The following is a 13,943-nucleotide window of genomic DNA, read 5'->3' on the forward strand; positions in this document are numbered from 1 at the left end:
AAACAGTGTTTCTGAACTGCTGTACCCAAACAAAAGTTTAACTCTGTGAGACGATTGCACAGAACACAAAGCAGTTTGTCAGAAAGCTTGTTTCTATTTTTTATCTGAAGATGTTTCCTTTTTCACCATGGGCCTCAATGCCCTCACAAATATCCCTTTGCAGATTCTACAAAAACAGTCTTTCCAAACTGTTGAATAAAAAAGAAAGGTTTACCTCTGTGAGGTGAATGCACACATCAACAAGCTGTTTATCTGAGAGCTTCCTTCTAGGTTTATTCTGGGATATTTGCCTTGTCACCATTGGCCTCAATGAGGTCCCAAATGTCCATTCACAGAATGGACAAAAACAGTGTTTCCAAACCAGTGAATCCAAAGAAAGTTTTAAGTCTGTGAGATGAATGCACACATCACAAATTCGTTATTCAGAAAGCTTCTTTCTAGTTTTTATTTGAAGATGTTTCCTTTTTCACCATAGGCCTCAATGCTCTAAGAAAGATCCCATTGCAGATTCTACAAAAACAGTGTTTCCAAGCTGCTGAATCCAAAGAAAGGCTTAACTCCATGAGATGAATGCACACATCACAGTTTCTCACTTAGCTTATTTCTAGTTGTCATTTGAACATGGTTTTTTTTAACCATAGTTCACAATGCTCTCCAAAATATCCCTTTGCAGATTCTACAAAAACAGTGTTTCCAAACTGCTGAATGAAAAGAAAAGTTTAACTGCAATATATGTGCATATGTCACATAGCAGTTTCTCCAAAAGCTTCCATCTAGTTTTTATCCTGTGATATTCGCTTTTTCCCCTTTGGCCGTAATGAGCTCCCAAATGGCCATTCGCAAAATGGCCAAAAACCTCTTTTCAAACTACTGAATTGGAAGAAAGGTTTAACTCTCTGAGATGAATGTAAACATCACAAAGCAATTTCTCAGACAGATTCCTTCTAGTTTTTATCCAGTGATATTCTCTTTTTTGCCTTTGGCCTCAATGAGTTCCTAAATGTCCTTTTGCAGACTGTACTAAAACAGTGTTTCCAAACTACTGAATCCCAGAGAAAGGTTTAAGTCTGTAACATGAATGCACACATCACAAAGCAGTTACCCAGGAAACTTCTTTCTAGTTTTTATCTGGAGATGTTTCCTTTCCACCAGTGGCCTCAATGCTCTCTGAAATATCCCTTAGCAGATTCTACAAAAAAAGTGTTTTCAAACTGCTGAATGAAAAAAAATGTTTACCTCTGTGAGATGAATGCACACATCACAAAGCAGTTTCTCAGAAAGCTTCTTTCTTTTTATTTTCTAAACATGTTTCCTTTTCACCATAGGCCTCAATGCTTTTGAAAGTATCAGTTTGCAGGTTCTACAAATACAGTGGTTCCATACTGTTGAATGGAAACATAGTTTTAACTCTGTGAGATGAATGCACACATCACTAAGCGGTTTCCCGGATAGCTTCCTTATGGTTTTTATCTGGGGTGTTTACTTTTTTTGCATTGACTTCAATGAGCTTCCAAATATCCATTCACAGAATAGACAAAAACAATGTTTCCAAACTGCTGAATCCAAAGAAAGCTTTAACTCTGTGAGATGAAAGCACATGTCACAAAACAGTTACTCAGAAAACTTGTTTCTAGTTTTTATCTGAAGATGTTTCTTTTCCACCATAGGCCTCAATGCTTTCTGAAAGATCCCTTTGCAGATTCTACAAAAACAGTGTTTCCAAACTTCTGAATCCACAGGGTGGTTTAACTCTGTGAGATGAATGCACACGTCACAAAGCTGTTCCTCAGAAACCTTCTTTCTAGTTTATATCTGAATATGTTTTCTATTTTCCATATGACTCATTGCTCTCTGAAATATCCCTTTGCAGATTGTACAAAAAGAGTGTTTCCCATTTGCTGTATGAAAAGCAAGGTTTAACTCTGTGAGATGAATGTATACATCACAAAGCAGTTTCTCATGTAACTTCCTTCCAGTTTTTATCCTGGAATATTTGCTGTTTCACCATTGGCCTCAATAAACTCCCAAATGTCCATTCACAGAATGGACAAAAGCACTCTTTCCAACCAACTGAATCCAAAGGAAGGTTTATCTCTGTGAGTTGAATGTGCACATCACAAATCAGTTTCTCAGAAAATTTCTTTCTAGTTTTTATGTAAAGAGGTTTCCTTTTTTACTGTAGGCCTCAATGCTCTCTGAAATATCCCATTGCAGATTCAACAAAAACAGTGTTTCCAAACTGGTGAATGAAAAGAAAGGTTTAATTCTGTAAGATGAATGCATACTTCACAAAGCAGTTTCTCAGACAGCTTCCTTCCAGTTTTTATCCTGGGATATTCGCTTTTTAGCCATTGGCCTCAAAGAGCTCCCAAATGCCATTTGCAGAATGGACAAAAACAGTTTTTCCAAACTGCCAATTACAAAGAAAGTTTAATTCAGTGAGATGAATGCACACATCACAAAGCAGTTTCTCAGAAATCTTCCTTCTAATTTTTATCTGAAGCTCTTTCCATTTTCAAAATATGCCTCAATGCTCTCTGAAATATCACTTTGCAGATTGTATGAAAAAAAGTGTTTCCAAACTGATGACTGAAAACAAAGATTTATCCCTGTGGGATGAATGCACACACCATGAAGTGGTTTCTCACAGTTTCTTTCTAGTTTTTTTCCTGGGATATTCACTTTTTCACCATTGGCCTCAAAGAGCTCCCAAATGTCCTTTTGCAGAATGTAAAAAAAGCAGTGTATCTAAACTCCTGAGTTGAAAGAAAGATTTAACCCTGTGAGATGAATGCAGACATCACAAAGAAGCTTCTCAGAAAACATCTTTCTGGTTTTTATCTGACTATGTTTCCTTTTTTCACCACAGGCTTCAATGCTCTAAGAAATATCCCTCTGCAGATTCTACAAAAACAATTTTTCCTAACTACTGAATGAAAAGAAAAGTTTAATTCCAGAGGATGAATGCACACATGATATAACAGTTTCTCAAATAACTTCCATCTATTTTTTATCCTCGGATATTTTCTTTTTCGCCATTGTCCTCAATGAGCTCCCAAATGTCCATTCGCAGAATGGACAAAAAGATACTTTCCAAACTTCTGAATCTAAAGAAAGGTTTATCTCTGTGAGGTAAAGTCACACATCACAAAGAAGTTTCTGAGAAAGATCCTTTTTCATTTTTATCTGAAAATATTTCCTTTTTACACCATAGGTCACTATGCTCTCCAAAATATCCCTTTGCAGGTTTTACAAAAACAGTTATTCCAAACTGCTGAATGAAAAGAAAAGTTTAATTCTGTAAGATGAAAGCATACATTACATAGGAGTGTCTCAGATAGCTTCCCTATACTTTTTATCCTGGGACATTTGCTTTATCGCCATGGGCCTCAGTGAGCTCCCAAATGTCCATTCACATAATGGACAAAAAAAGTGTTTCTAAACTACTGAATCCAATGAAAGGTTTAAGTCTCTGAGCTGAATGCACTCATCTCAGAGCAGTTTCTGAGAAAGCTACTTTCTAGTTTTTATCTGAAGATAATTCCTTTTCAACCATAGGTCTCAATGTTCTCCAAAATATCCCTTTGAAGATTCTAGAATAACAGTTTCTGAAAGCACTGACTCTAAAGAAAGGTTTATCTCTGTGAGATGAATGCAGACATCACAAAGCAGTTTCTCAGAGAGGTTTTTCTGGTTTTAATCTGAAGATAATTCATTTTTTTCCATAGGCCTCAATGCTCTCTGAAATATCCCTTTGGAATTCTACAAAAACAGTGTTTCCAAACTGCTGAATGGAAAGAAAATTTCAGCTCTGCGAGATGAATGATCACATCACACAGCAGTTTCTCAGATATCTTCCTTCTAATTTTTATCCTGGGATATTCATTTTTTCACCATTGGCCTCAATGAGCTCCCAAATGTCAATTGCACAATGGACAAAAACAGGGTTTCCACGCTGCTGAATCCAAATAATGGTTTAACTCTGTGAGATGAATGCACACATCACAAAGAAGTTCCTCAGAAAGCTGCCTTCTAGTTTTTTTCTGAAGAGATTTTCTTCTTAACCATAGTCCTCAAAGTGCTCTAAAATATACATTTGCAGATACTACAAAAATAGTGTTTCTGAAATGCAGAAAGAAAAGAAAGGTGTAACTCTCCAAGGTGAATGCACACATCACAAAGCAGTTTCTCAGAAAGCTTCTTTCTAATTTTTATCTAAAGATGTTTCCTTTTTCACTATAGTCTTCAAAACGTTCCCAAACATCCTTTGCAGATTGTACAAAAACTGTGTTTCCAAGCTGCTGAATGATAATAAATGATTAACTCTGTGAGAGGAATGCAGACATCTTAAAGCAGTTTCTCAGAAATCTTCTTTCTAGTTTTTATCTGAAGACACCTCCTCTTTCACAATAGGCCTAAATGCACTCTAAAATATCCCTTCTCACATTCTATAGAAAACAGGGTTTCCAACCTTGTGAATGAAAAGAAAGGTTTAACTCTGTGAGATGAATGCATACATCAAAAACAGTTTCTCGAGAAAGCTTCTTTCCACTTTTTATCTGGTCATATTTCCTTTTTCACCATAGGCCCCAATGCTCTCGGAAATATACCTTTGCAAATACTACAAAAATACTGTTTCCAAACTGCATAATCAAAAGAAAGTTTTAACTCTTTGAGATAAATGCAGACATAACAAAGCAGTTTATTTGAGAGTTTCCATCTAGTTTTCATCCTGGGATATTCACTGTTTTGCAATTTGCTACAATGAGCTCCCAAGTGTCCATTTGCAGAATGGACAAAAACAGTGTTTCTAAACTGCTGAATCCAAAGAAAATTTCAACTCTGCAAGATGACTGCACACATCTCAAAGCAGTTTCTCTGCATGCTTCTTTGCAGTTTTTATCTGAATATGGTTCCTTTTTAACCATAGGCCTCAAAGCACTCAAAAATATCACTTCGCAGATACTACAACAAGAGTGTATCCAAACTGCTGAGTGAAAAGAAAGATTTAATTCTGTGAGAGGAAAGTACACATCCCAAAATTGTTTTTCAGATAGCTTCCTTCTAGGTTTACCCTGCAACATTCATATTTTGGCCATTGGCCTCAATTAACTCTCAAATATCCATTTGCAGAATGGACAAAAACACTGTTTCTAAACTATTGAATCCAAAGAAAAATTTAACTCTGTGAGATGAATGCAGTCATCACAAAGGAGTTTCTCAGAAAGCTTCTTTCTAGTTTTTATCTAAAGATGTTTACTTTTTTAACATAAGCCTCAAAGCTCCCTGAAATATCCCTTTGCAGATTACACAAAAACAGTATTTCCAAACTGCAGAAGGAAAAGAGAGGTTTCACTCTGTGAGATGGATGTTGACATCATATAGCATTTTCTCAGATTGCTTCCTTATCATTTTTATCCTGAGATGTTCACTTTTTCACCATTGGATTCAATGAGCTCCCAAACATCCATTTGCAGAATGGACAAAAACACGTTTTCCCAACTACAGTATCCAAAGAAAAGTTTAACTCTGCAAGATGAATGCTGACACCACATAGCAGTTTCTCAGATTACTTCCATCTGATTTTTTCCTGGGATATTTGCTCCTTCCCTGTTGGCCTCAATGAACTCACAAATGTCCGTTCACTGAATGGACAAAAACAGTGTTTCCACTACTGAATCCAAAGCAAGGTTTAACTCTGTGAAATGAATACACATATCAGAAAGCAATTTCTCAGAAAGATTCTTTCTAGTTTTAATCTGAGGATGTTACCTTTTTCACCATAGGCCTCAAAGCTCTCCGAAATATCCCTCTGCAGATTCTACAAAAAGAGTGTTTCCAAACTATGGAATGAGAAGGAAGGTTTAACTCTGTGAGATGATTGTCCACATCACATAGAACTTTCTCAGATTGGTTTTGTATAGCTTTTATCTTTGGATATTTGCTTTTTTGACATTGGCCTCAATGAGCACCCAAATATATATTTGCAGAATGGACAAAGACACTCTTTCCAGGCTACTGTGTCCAAAGAAAGTTTAACTCTGTGAGATGAATGCAAATATCACAAAGCAGTTTCTCAGAAAGCTTCTTTCTAGTTTTTGTCTGAAGATGATTCCTTTTTCACCATAGGTCTCAATGTTCTCCTAAATATTCCTTTGCAGATACTACAAAAACAGTGTTTCCAAACTGCTGAATGAAAGGAAAGTTTTAAGTCTGTGAAATGAATACACACATCACAAAAAGGTTTTTCAGATAGCATTATTCCAGTTTTACCCTGGGATATTTGTTTTTTTTGCATTTGGCCTCAAGAAGCTCACACGTGTCCATTCCCAGAATGTAGAAAAAAAGTGTTGGCAAACTGCAGTAACTAAAGAAAGTTTTAAATCAATGAGATTAGTGCATACAGCACAAAACGGTTTCTCAGAAACTTTCTTTCTAGTTTTTATCTGAAGACGTTTCCCATTGCACCATAGACCTCTATGCTGTCTGAAGTATCTCTTTGCAGATTCTACAAAAACAGTGTTTCCAAACTGCTGAATGAAAATAAAGTTTTAACTCTGTGAGATGAATGCACATATGACAAAGCGGTATCTCAGATAGCTTCCTTCAATTTTTTATCCTGGGATATTTGCTTTTTCACCATTTGCCTCAAAGAGCTCCAAAATGTCCTTTTGCAGAATGGGCAAAAATAGTGTTTCCAAAGTGCTGAATCCAAAGAAAGGTTTAACTCTGTGAGATGAATGCACACATCATAAAGCAGTTTCTCAGAAAGCTTCCTGCTAGTTTTTATTAAGATATTTTACTTTTAACAATAGGTAGCAATGCTCTCCAAAATATCCTTTTGCAGATTCTACACAAAAAGTTTTTCCAAATAGCTGAATAAAAAGAAAGTTTTAACTTTGTGTGATGAACATACACATCACATAGCATTTTTTCAGATAGCTTCCGTCTAGTTTCTGTTCTTGGATATACACTTTTTCCAAATTTCTAGAAAGGAGATAAACAGTGTTTCCAAAGTGCTGAATCAAAAGAAAAGTTTAAAATTGCGAGATGAATGCACACATCACAGGGCAGTTTCCCAGATAGCTTCTATGTACTTTTATCCTGGCATATTCACTTTTTGCCTTTGGTCTCTATGAACTCCAAATTGTACATCTGCAGAAAGGACAAAAACACTGTTTCAAAACTGGTGAATGCAAAGAAAGGTTTAACACTGCGAGATGAATGTCAACATCACATAAGAGTTTCTCTGATAGCTTCCATCTATTTTTATCCTGGAATATTTTCTCTTTCTTCATTGGCCTCAAAGAGTTCCCAAATGTCAATTCGCTGAATGGACAAAGACAGTATTTCCAAACTGCTGAATCCAAAGAAAAGTTTAACTCTGTGAGGTGAATTCACACATCACAAAAAATTTCTGAGAAACCTTGTTTCTCATTTTTATCTGAAAATGTTTCCTATTTCCCCATAGGCCTCAATGCTCTCTGAAAGATCCCTTTCCAGATTCTACAAAAAGAGTGTTCCCAAAATGCTGAATGAAAAGAAAATTTTAACTCTGTGAGATGAAAGCACACATCACAAAGAGGTTTTTCAGATAGCTTCTTTCTGATTTTTATCCTGGAATATTCTGTTTTTCACCATTGGCCTCAATGAACTCCTAAATGTCCATTCGTAGTCTAAACAAAAACAATGTTTCAAAATGGTGAACAGAAAGAAAGTTTTAACTCTCTGAGATGAATGCTGACATCACAAATCAGTTTCACAGAAAGCTTCTTTCTAGTTTTTATCTGAAGATGTTTCCCTTTTCACCATAGACCTCAATCCTCTTTGAAATATCCCTTTGCAGATTCTACAAAAACAGTGATTCCAAACTGCTGAATTCAAAGGAAGGATTAACTCTGTGAGATTAATGCACAAATCCAAAGCAGTTTCTCAGAAAACTTCATTCTAGTTGTTATCTGAAGATGTTTCCTTTCTCACCATAGACCTCAATGTTATCTGAAATATCCCTTTGCAGATTCTACAGAAAAAGTGTTTCCAAACTGCTGGCCAAAAAGAAAGGTTTAAATTTGTGAGATGAATGCACACATCACACAGCAGTTTCTCAGATATCTTCTGTCTACTTTTTATCCTGGGATATTCTCTTTGTCACTGTAGACCTCAATAAGCTCCCAAATGTCCATTTTCCGAAAGAACAAAAATTTTTCAAAAACTACTGAATCCATAAAATGTTTTAGTCTGTGGGATGAATGCACACATCTGAAAGCAGTTTTGCTGAAAGCTTCTTTCTAGTTTTATCTGAAGATGATTCATTTTTCACCATAAGCCTCAATGCTATCTGAAATATATCCTTGCAGATAATGAAAAAACAGTGTTTCAAAACTGCTGAATCCAAAGAAAGTTTTGACTATGTGAGATGAATGCACACATCACAAAGCAGTTTCTCCACAGCTTCTTTGTAACTTTTTACATGATTCTTTTTCATCATAGGCCTCAAACTCTCTGAAATATAGCTTTGCAGATTCCACCACAAGTGTTTCCAAACTACTGAATGAAAATAAATGTTTAACTGTGTGAGATGAATGCACACGTCACATAGCAATTTCTCAGATATCTTCTGTATAGTTCTTGTCCTGGGATATCCCCTTTTTCATCATTGGCCTGAATGAGCTCCCAAATGTCCATTCACAGAATGGACAAAAATAGTGTTTCCATACTGCTGAATCCGAAAAAACTTTTAACTCTGTCAGGTGAATGCAGACATCACAAAGCATTTTCTCAGAAAGTTTCTTTCTACTTTTTATCTGAAGATGTTTCCATTTCACCATAGGCCACAATGATCTCTGAAATATCCCTTTGCAGATTCTACAGAAACATTGTTTCCAAACTGCAGAATCCAAAGTAAGTTTTAACTCTGTGAGAAGAATACACACATCACAAAGCAGTTTCTCAGAAAGCTTCTTTCTTGTTTTTAACTGAAGACCTTTCCTTTTTCACCACAGGCCTCAGTTCTATCTGAAATATCCCTTTGCGATCCTACAAAAAAAGAGTGTTTCCAAACTGCTGGGTTAAAAGAATTTTTTTACTCTGCGAGATGAATTCACACATCACATAGCAGATTTTCAGATAGCTTCCATGTGGTTTTTATCCTGGCATATTTGCTTTTTCACCATTGGCCTCAATGAGCTGCCAAATGTCCATTAGCAGAATGGACGGAAACAGTTTTTCCAAACTGCTGAATACAAAGAAAGGTTTAACTCTATGAAATAAATGCACACATCACTAAGCCATTTCTCAGAAAGCTTTTTTTCTTGTTTTTATTTGAAGATTTGCACAGAGGTTGCAATGCTCTGCTCTCCAAAATGTCCCTTTGTACATTCCACAAATACAGTGTTTCCAAACTGCTGAATGAAAAGAAAGTTTTAACTCTGTGAGATAAATGCAGACATCACATAGCGATTTCCCAGATAGATTCCTCCTAGTTTTTATCCTGTGATATTCACTTTTTTGCCATTGGCCTCAAAGAATTCCCTAATGTCCATTTGCAGAATGGACAAAAACACTCTTTTGAAACTGCTGAATGGAAAGAAAAGTTTAACTCTGTGAGATGAATGTGCACATCACACAGCAGTTTCTCAGACATCTTCCTTCTAGTTTCTATCTGAAGATGATTCCTTTGTCACCATATGCCTCAATACTCTCTTAAATATCCCTTTGTAGATTCTACAAAAAAGTGTTTCCAAACAGCTGAATGAAAAGAAAGTTTTAATTCTGTGAGATGAATGCACACATCACAAAGCAGTTTCTCAGGTAGCTTCCTTCTAGTTTTTAACCTGGTACATTCACTTTTTCACCATTGTCTTATATGAACTTCGAAATGTCTTTTCACAGAATGGTCAAAAAACCTGTTTTCAAGCTGCTGAATGAAAAGGGAGGTTTAATTCTGTGAGATGAATCCTTACATCAAAAAGAGGTTTCCCAGATAGGTTCCTTCTAATTTTATCCTGGCATATCCACTTTTTTGCCATTGGCCTCAATAGGCTCCCACATGTCCATTCGTAAAATGGACAAAAACTCTCTTTTCAAACTGCTGAATTCAAAGAAATCTTAACTCTGTGAGATGATTGCTCACATCACAAAGCAGTTTCTCAGAAAGCTTCATTCTTGTTTTTAGCTGAAGATGTTTCCAATTTAACCATAGGCATCAATGTTCTCCTAAATATCCCTTTGCAGATTGTACAAAAAGAGTGTTATGAAACTGCTGAATGAAAAGAAAGGTTTAAATCTGTGGGATGAATGCACACATCACAGAGCAGTTTCTCAGATAGCCTCCTTCTAGTTTTTATCCGGGGATATTCACTTTCTTGCCATTGGCCCCAATGGTCTCCCAAACGTCCATTTCTAGAATGGACAAAAACAGTGTTTCCAAACTGCTGAATTGAAAGAAAGTTTTAACTCTGTTAGATGAATGTACACATCCCAAAGCAGTTTCTCAGAAAGCTTCTTTCTAGTTTTACCTGAAGTTGTTTTCTTTTTCAACGAAGGCCTCAATGCTCTCTGAAATGTCCCTTTGCAGATTCTACAAAAAGAGTGTTTCCAAAGAGCTGAATGAAAAGGATTGTTTAGCAGTGTGAGGTGAATGAACACATCACAAAGCAGTTTCTCTGATAGATTCTGTCTGTTTTTTATCTTAGGATATTCGATTTTTGGACTTTGGCCTCAAGGAGCTCCCAAATGTCCACTCACAGAATGGACAGAAACAGTGTTTCCAAAGTGCTGAATCCAAAGAAAGTTTTAACTTTATGAGATGAATGCACATATCACAAAGCAGTTTCTCAGGAAGATTCTTTCTACTTTTTTTCTGAAGAAGTTTCCTTTTTTGCCATAGGCCTCCATACACTCCATAATATCCCTTTGCTGATTCCTCAAAAACAATGTTTCCAAACTGCTGAAAGAAAAGAAATGTTTACCTCTGTGAGATGAGTACCCACATCACATTGCAGTTTGTCAGATAGTTTCCGCCTACTTTTTATCCTGGAATATTCACTTTGTCCTCACTGGCCTCAATGAGCTCCAAATGTTTATTTGCAGAATGGACAAAAACAGTGTTTCCAAACTGCTGAATATGAAGAAAGGTTTAACAGTGTCAGATGAATGCACACACCACAAAGCAGTTTCTCAGACAGCTACTTTGTAGTTTTTATCTGAAAATGTTTCCTTTTTCACAATAGTAGTCAATGCTCTGTGCAACATCCCTTTGCAGATTCTAAAAATAATGTGTTTCCAAACTGCCGAATCCAAAGAAAATTTAACTCTGTGTGATAAATGCATGCATCTTAATGCGTTTTTTCAGCTTCCTTCTGGTTTTAATCCCGGGATATTCACTTTTTCACAATTGGCCTCAATGAGCTCCCAAATGTCCATTTGCAGAATGGAGAAAAACAGCGTTTCCAAACTGCTGAATACAAAGGATGTTTTAACTCTGTTAGATGAATGCACACATCATAAAGCAGTTTCCCAGAAAGCTTCTTTCTAGTTTTTATCTGAATATTTGTAATTTTTCAGTCTAGGCCTCAATGGTCTCAGAAATATCCCTTTGCAGATTCTACAAAAACAGTGTTGCCAAACTGCAGAATGAAAAGAAAGGTTTACCTCTGCAAGATGAATGCACATGTCACATGGCAGTTTCTCAGATAGCTCCCGTCTACTTTTTATCCTGGGATGTTCGCTTTTACCCCATTGGCCTCGATGATCTCCCAGATGTCGTTTCACAGAATGGACAAAAACAATGCTTACAAATGGCTGAATCCAAAGAAAGGTTTAACTTTGTGAGATGAATGCACATATCACAAAGCAGTTTCTCAGAAAGCATCTTTCTATTATTTTTCTGGAGATGTTTCCTATTTCACCATTGGCCTCAATGTTCCCCGAAACATCCCTTTGCAGATTCTACAAAAACAGTGCTTCCAAACTGCTGAATGAAAAGAAAGGTTTAATTCTCCTAGATGAATGCACACAACACACAGAAATTTATCAGATAGCGTCCATCTAGGTTTTATCCTGGGATATTTGCTTTTTCTCCATTGGCCTCAATAGCTCCCAAACGTCCATTTGCAGAATGGACAAAAGTAGTGGTTCCAAACTGCTGAATCAAAAGAAATGTTTAAGTCTGTGAGACAAATGAACACATCACAAAACAGTTTCTCAGAAAGCATCTTTGTAATTTTTATCTGAAGATGTTTCCTTTTTCACTGTAAGCCTCAATGCTCTCCAAAATATCTCTTAGCAGATTCAACAAAAATAGTGTTTCCAAACTTCTGAATCCAAAGAAAGGTTTAACTCTATGAGATGAATGCACACATCACAAAGCAATTTCTCAGAAAGCTTCTTTATATTTTTATCTTAAGGTATTTCGAGTTCATGTCCTTTGTAGGGACATGGATGAAATTGGAAATCATCATTCTCAGTAAGCTATCGCAAGAACAAATAACCAAACACTGCATATTCTCACTCATAGGTGGGAATTGAACAATGAGAACACATGGACACAGGAAGGGGAACATCACACTTCAGGGACTGTTGTGGGGTGGGGGGAGGGGGGAGGGAGAGCATTGGGAGATATACCTAATGCTAGATGACGAGTTAGTGGGTGCAGCACACCAACATGGCACATGTATACACATGTAACTTACCTGCACCTTGCGCACATGTACCATAAAACCTAAGTATAATAATAATAATAATAATAAATAAAAATATAAAATTAAAAAAAGATATTTCCTTTTTCACCATAAGCCTCAATGCTCTCTGAAATATTGCTTTGCACATTCTACAAAAACAGTGTTTCCAAACTGCTGAATGAAAAGAAAGGTTTTACTCTGGGAGATAAATTTGCAAATCACAAAGCTGTTACTCAGACCGCTTCCTTCCAGTTTTTATCCTGGCATAATCGCTTTTTTGCCATTGACCTCAAGGAGCTCCCAAATGTTTATTCACAAAATGGACAAAAACAGTGTTTCCAAGCTCCTGAATCTGAAGAAATGTTTAACAGTGTGAGATGAAGGCACACATCACAAAGCAGTTTCTCAGAAAGCTTTTTTCTAGTTTTTATCTGAAAATGTTCCATTTTCCACAATAAGCTTCAATGCCATCCACAATATCGTTTTGCAGATTTTACAAAAAGAGTGTTTCCAAACTGCTCAATGAAAAGGAAGGTTTAACTCTGAGAGATAAATGCTACATCTCAAAGTGGTTTCACGGATAGTCTCCTTCTAGTGTTCATCCTGTGATATTTCCTTTTTTTGCCATTGGTCTCAATGAGCTCCCAATTGTCCATTCGCAGAATGGAAAATAACAGTGTTTCCAAACTTCTGAATCCAAAGAAATGTTAAACTCTGTGAGATGAATGCACACATCACAAAGTAGTTTCTCAGAAAGCTTCTTTCTAATTTTTATCTGAATATGTTTCATTTTTCACCATAGGCCTCAATATGATCCCAAATATCCCCTTACAGATTCTACAAAACGAGTGTTTCCAAACTGCTGCATTAAAAGAAACTTTTAACTCTGTGAGGTGAAGGCATACAACACAAAACAGCTTCTCATATATCTTCCTTATAGTTTTCATCCTGGGATATTCTCATTGTGTCAATGAGATCCAAAATGGATCTCATTGCAAAAATGAGATCAAAAATGTCCATTTGCAGAATGGACAAAACAGTTTTTCCAAACTGCTGAATCCAAAGAAAGGTTTAACTCTGTGAGGTGAATGCACACAACAATAAGAAGTTTCTCAGAAAGCTTCTTTCTGGTTCTTATCTGAAGATGTTTCCTAATTCACCATAGGCCTCAAGGCTCTGCAAAATATCCCTTTGCTGATTTTACAAAAACATTGTTCCCACACCGATGAATGAAAAGAAAGGTTTCATTCTGTGAGATGAATG

The sequence above is a fragment of the Pongo pygmaeus genome, chromosome 8 (assembly GCF_028885625.2).
Source record: "Pongo pygmaeus isolate AG05252 chromosome 8, NHGRI_mPonPyg2-v2.0_pri, whole genome shotgun sequence".
Classification (NCBI taxonomy): Eukaryota; Metazoa; Chordata; class Mammalia; order Primates; family Hominidae; genus Pongo; species Pongo pygmaeus.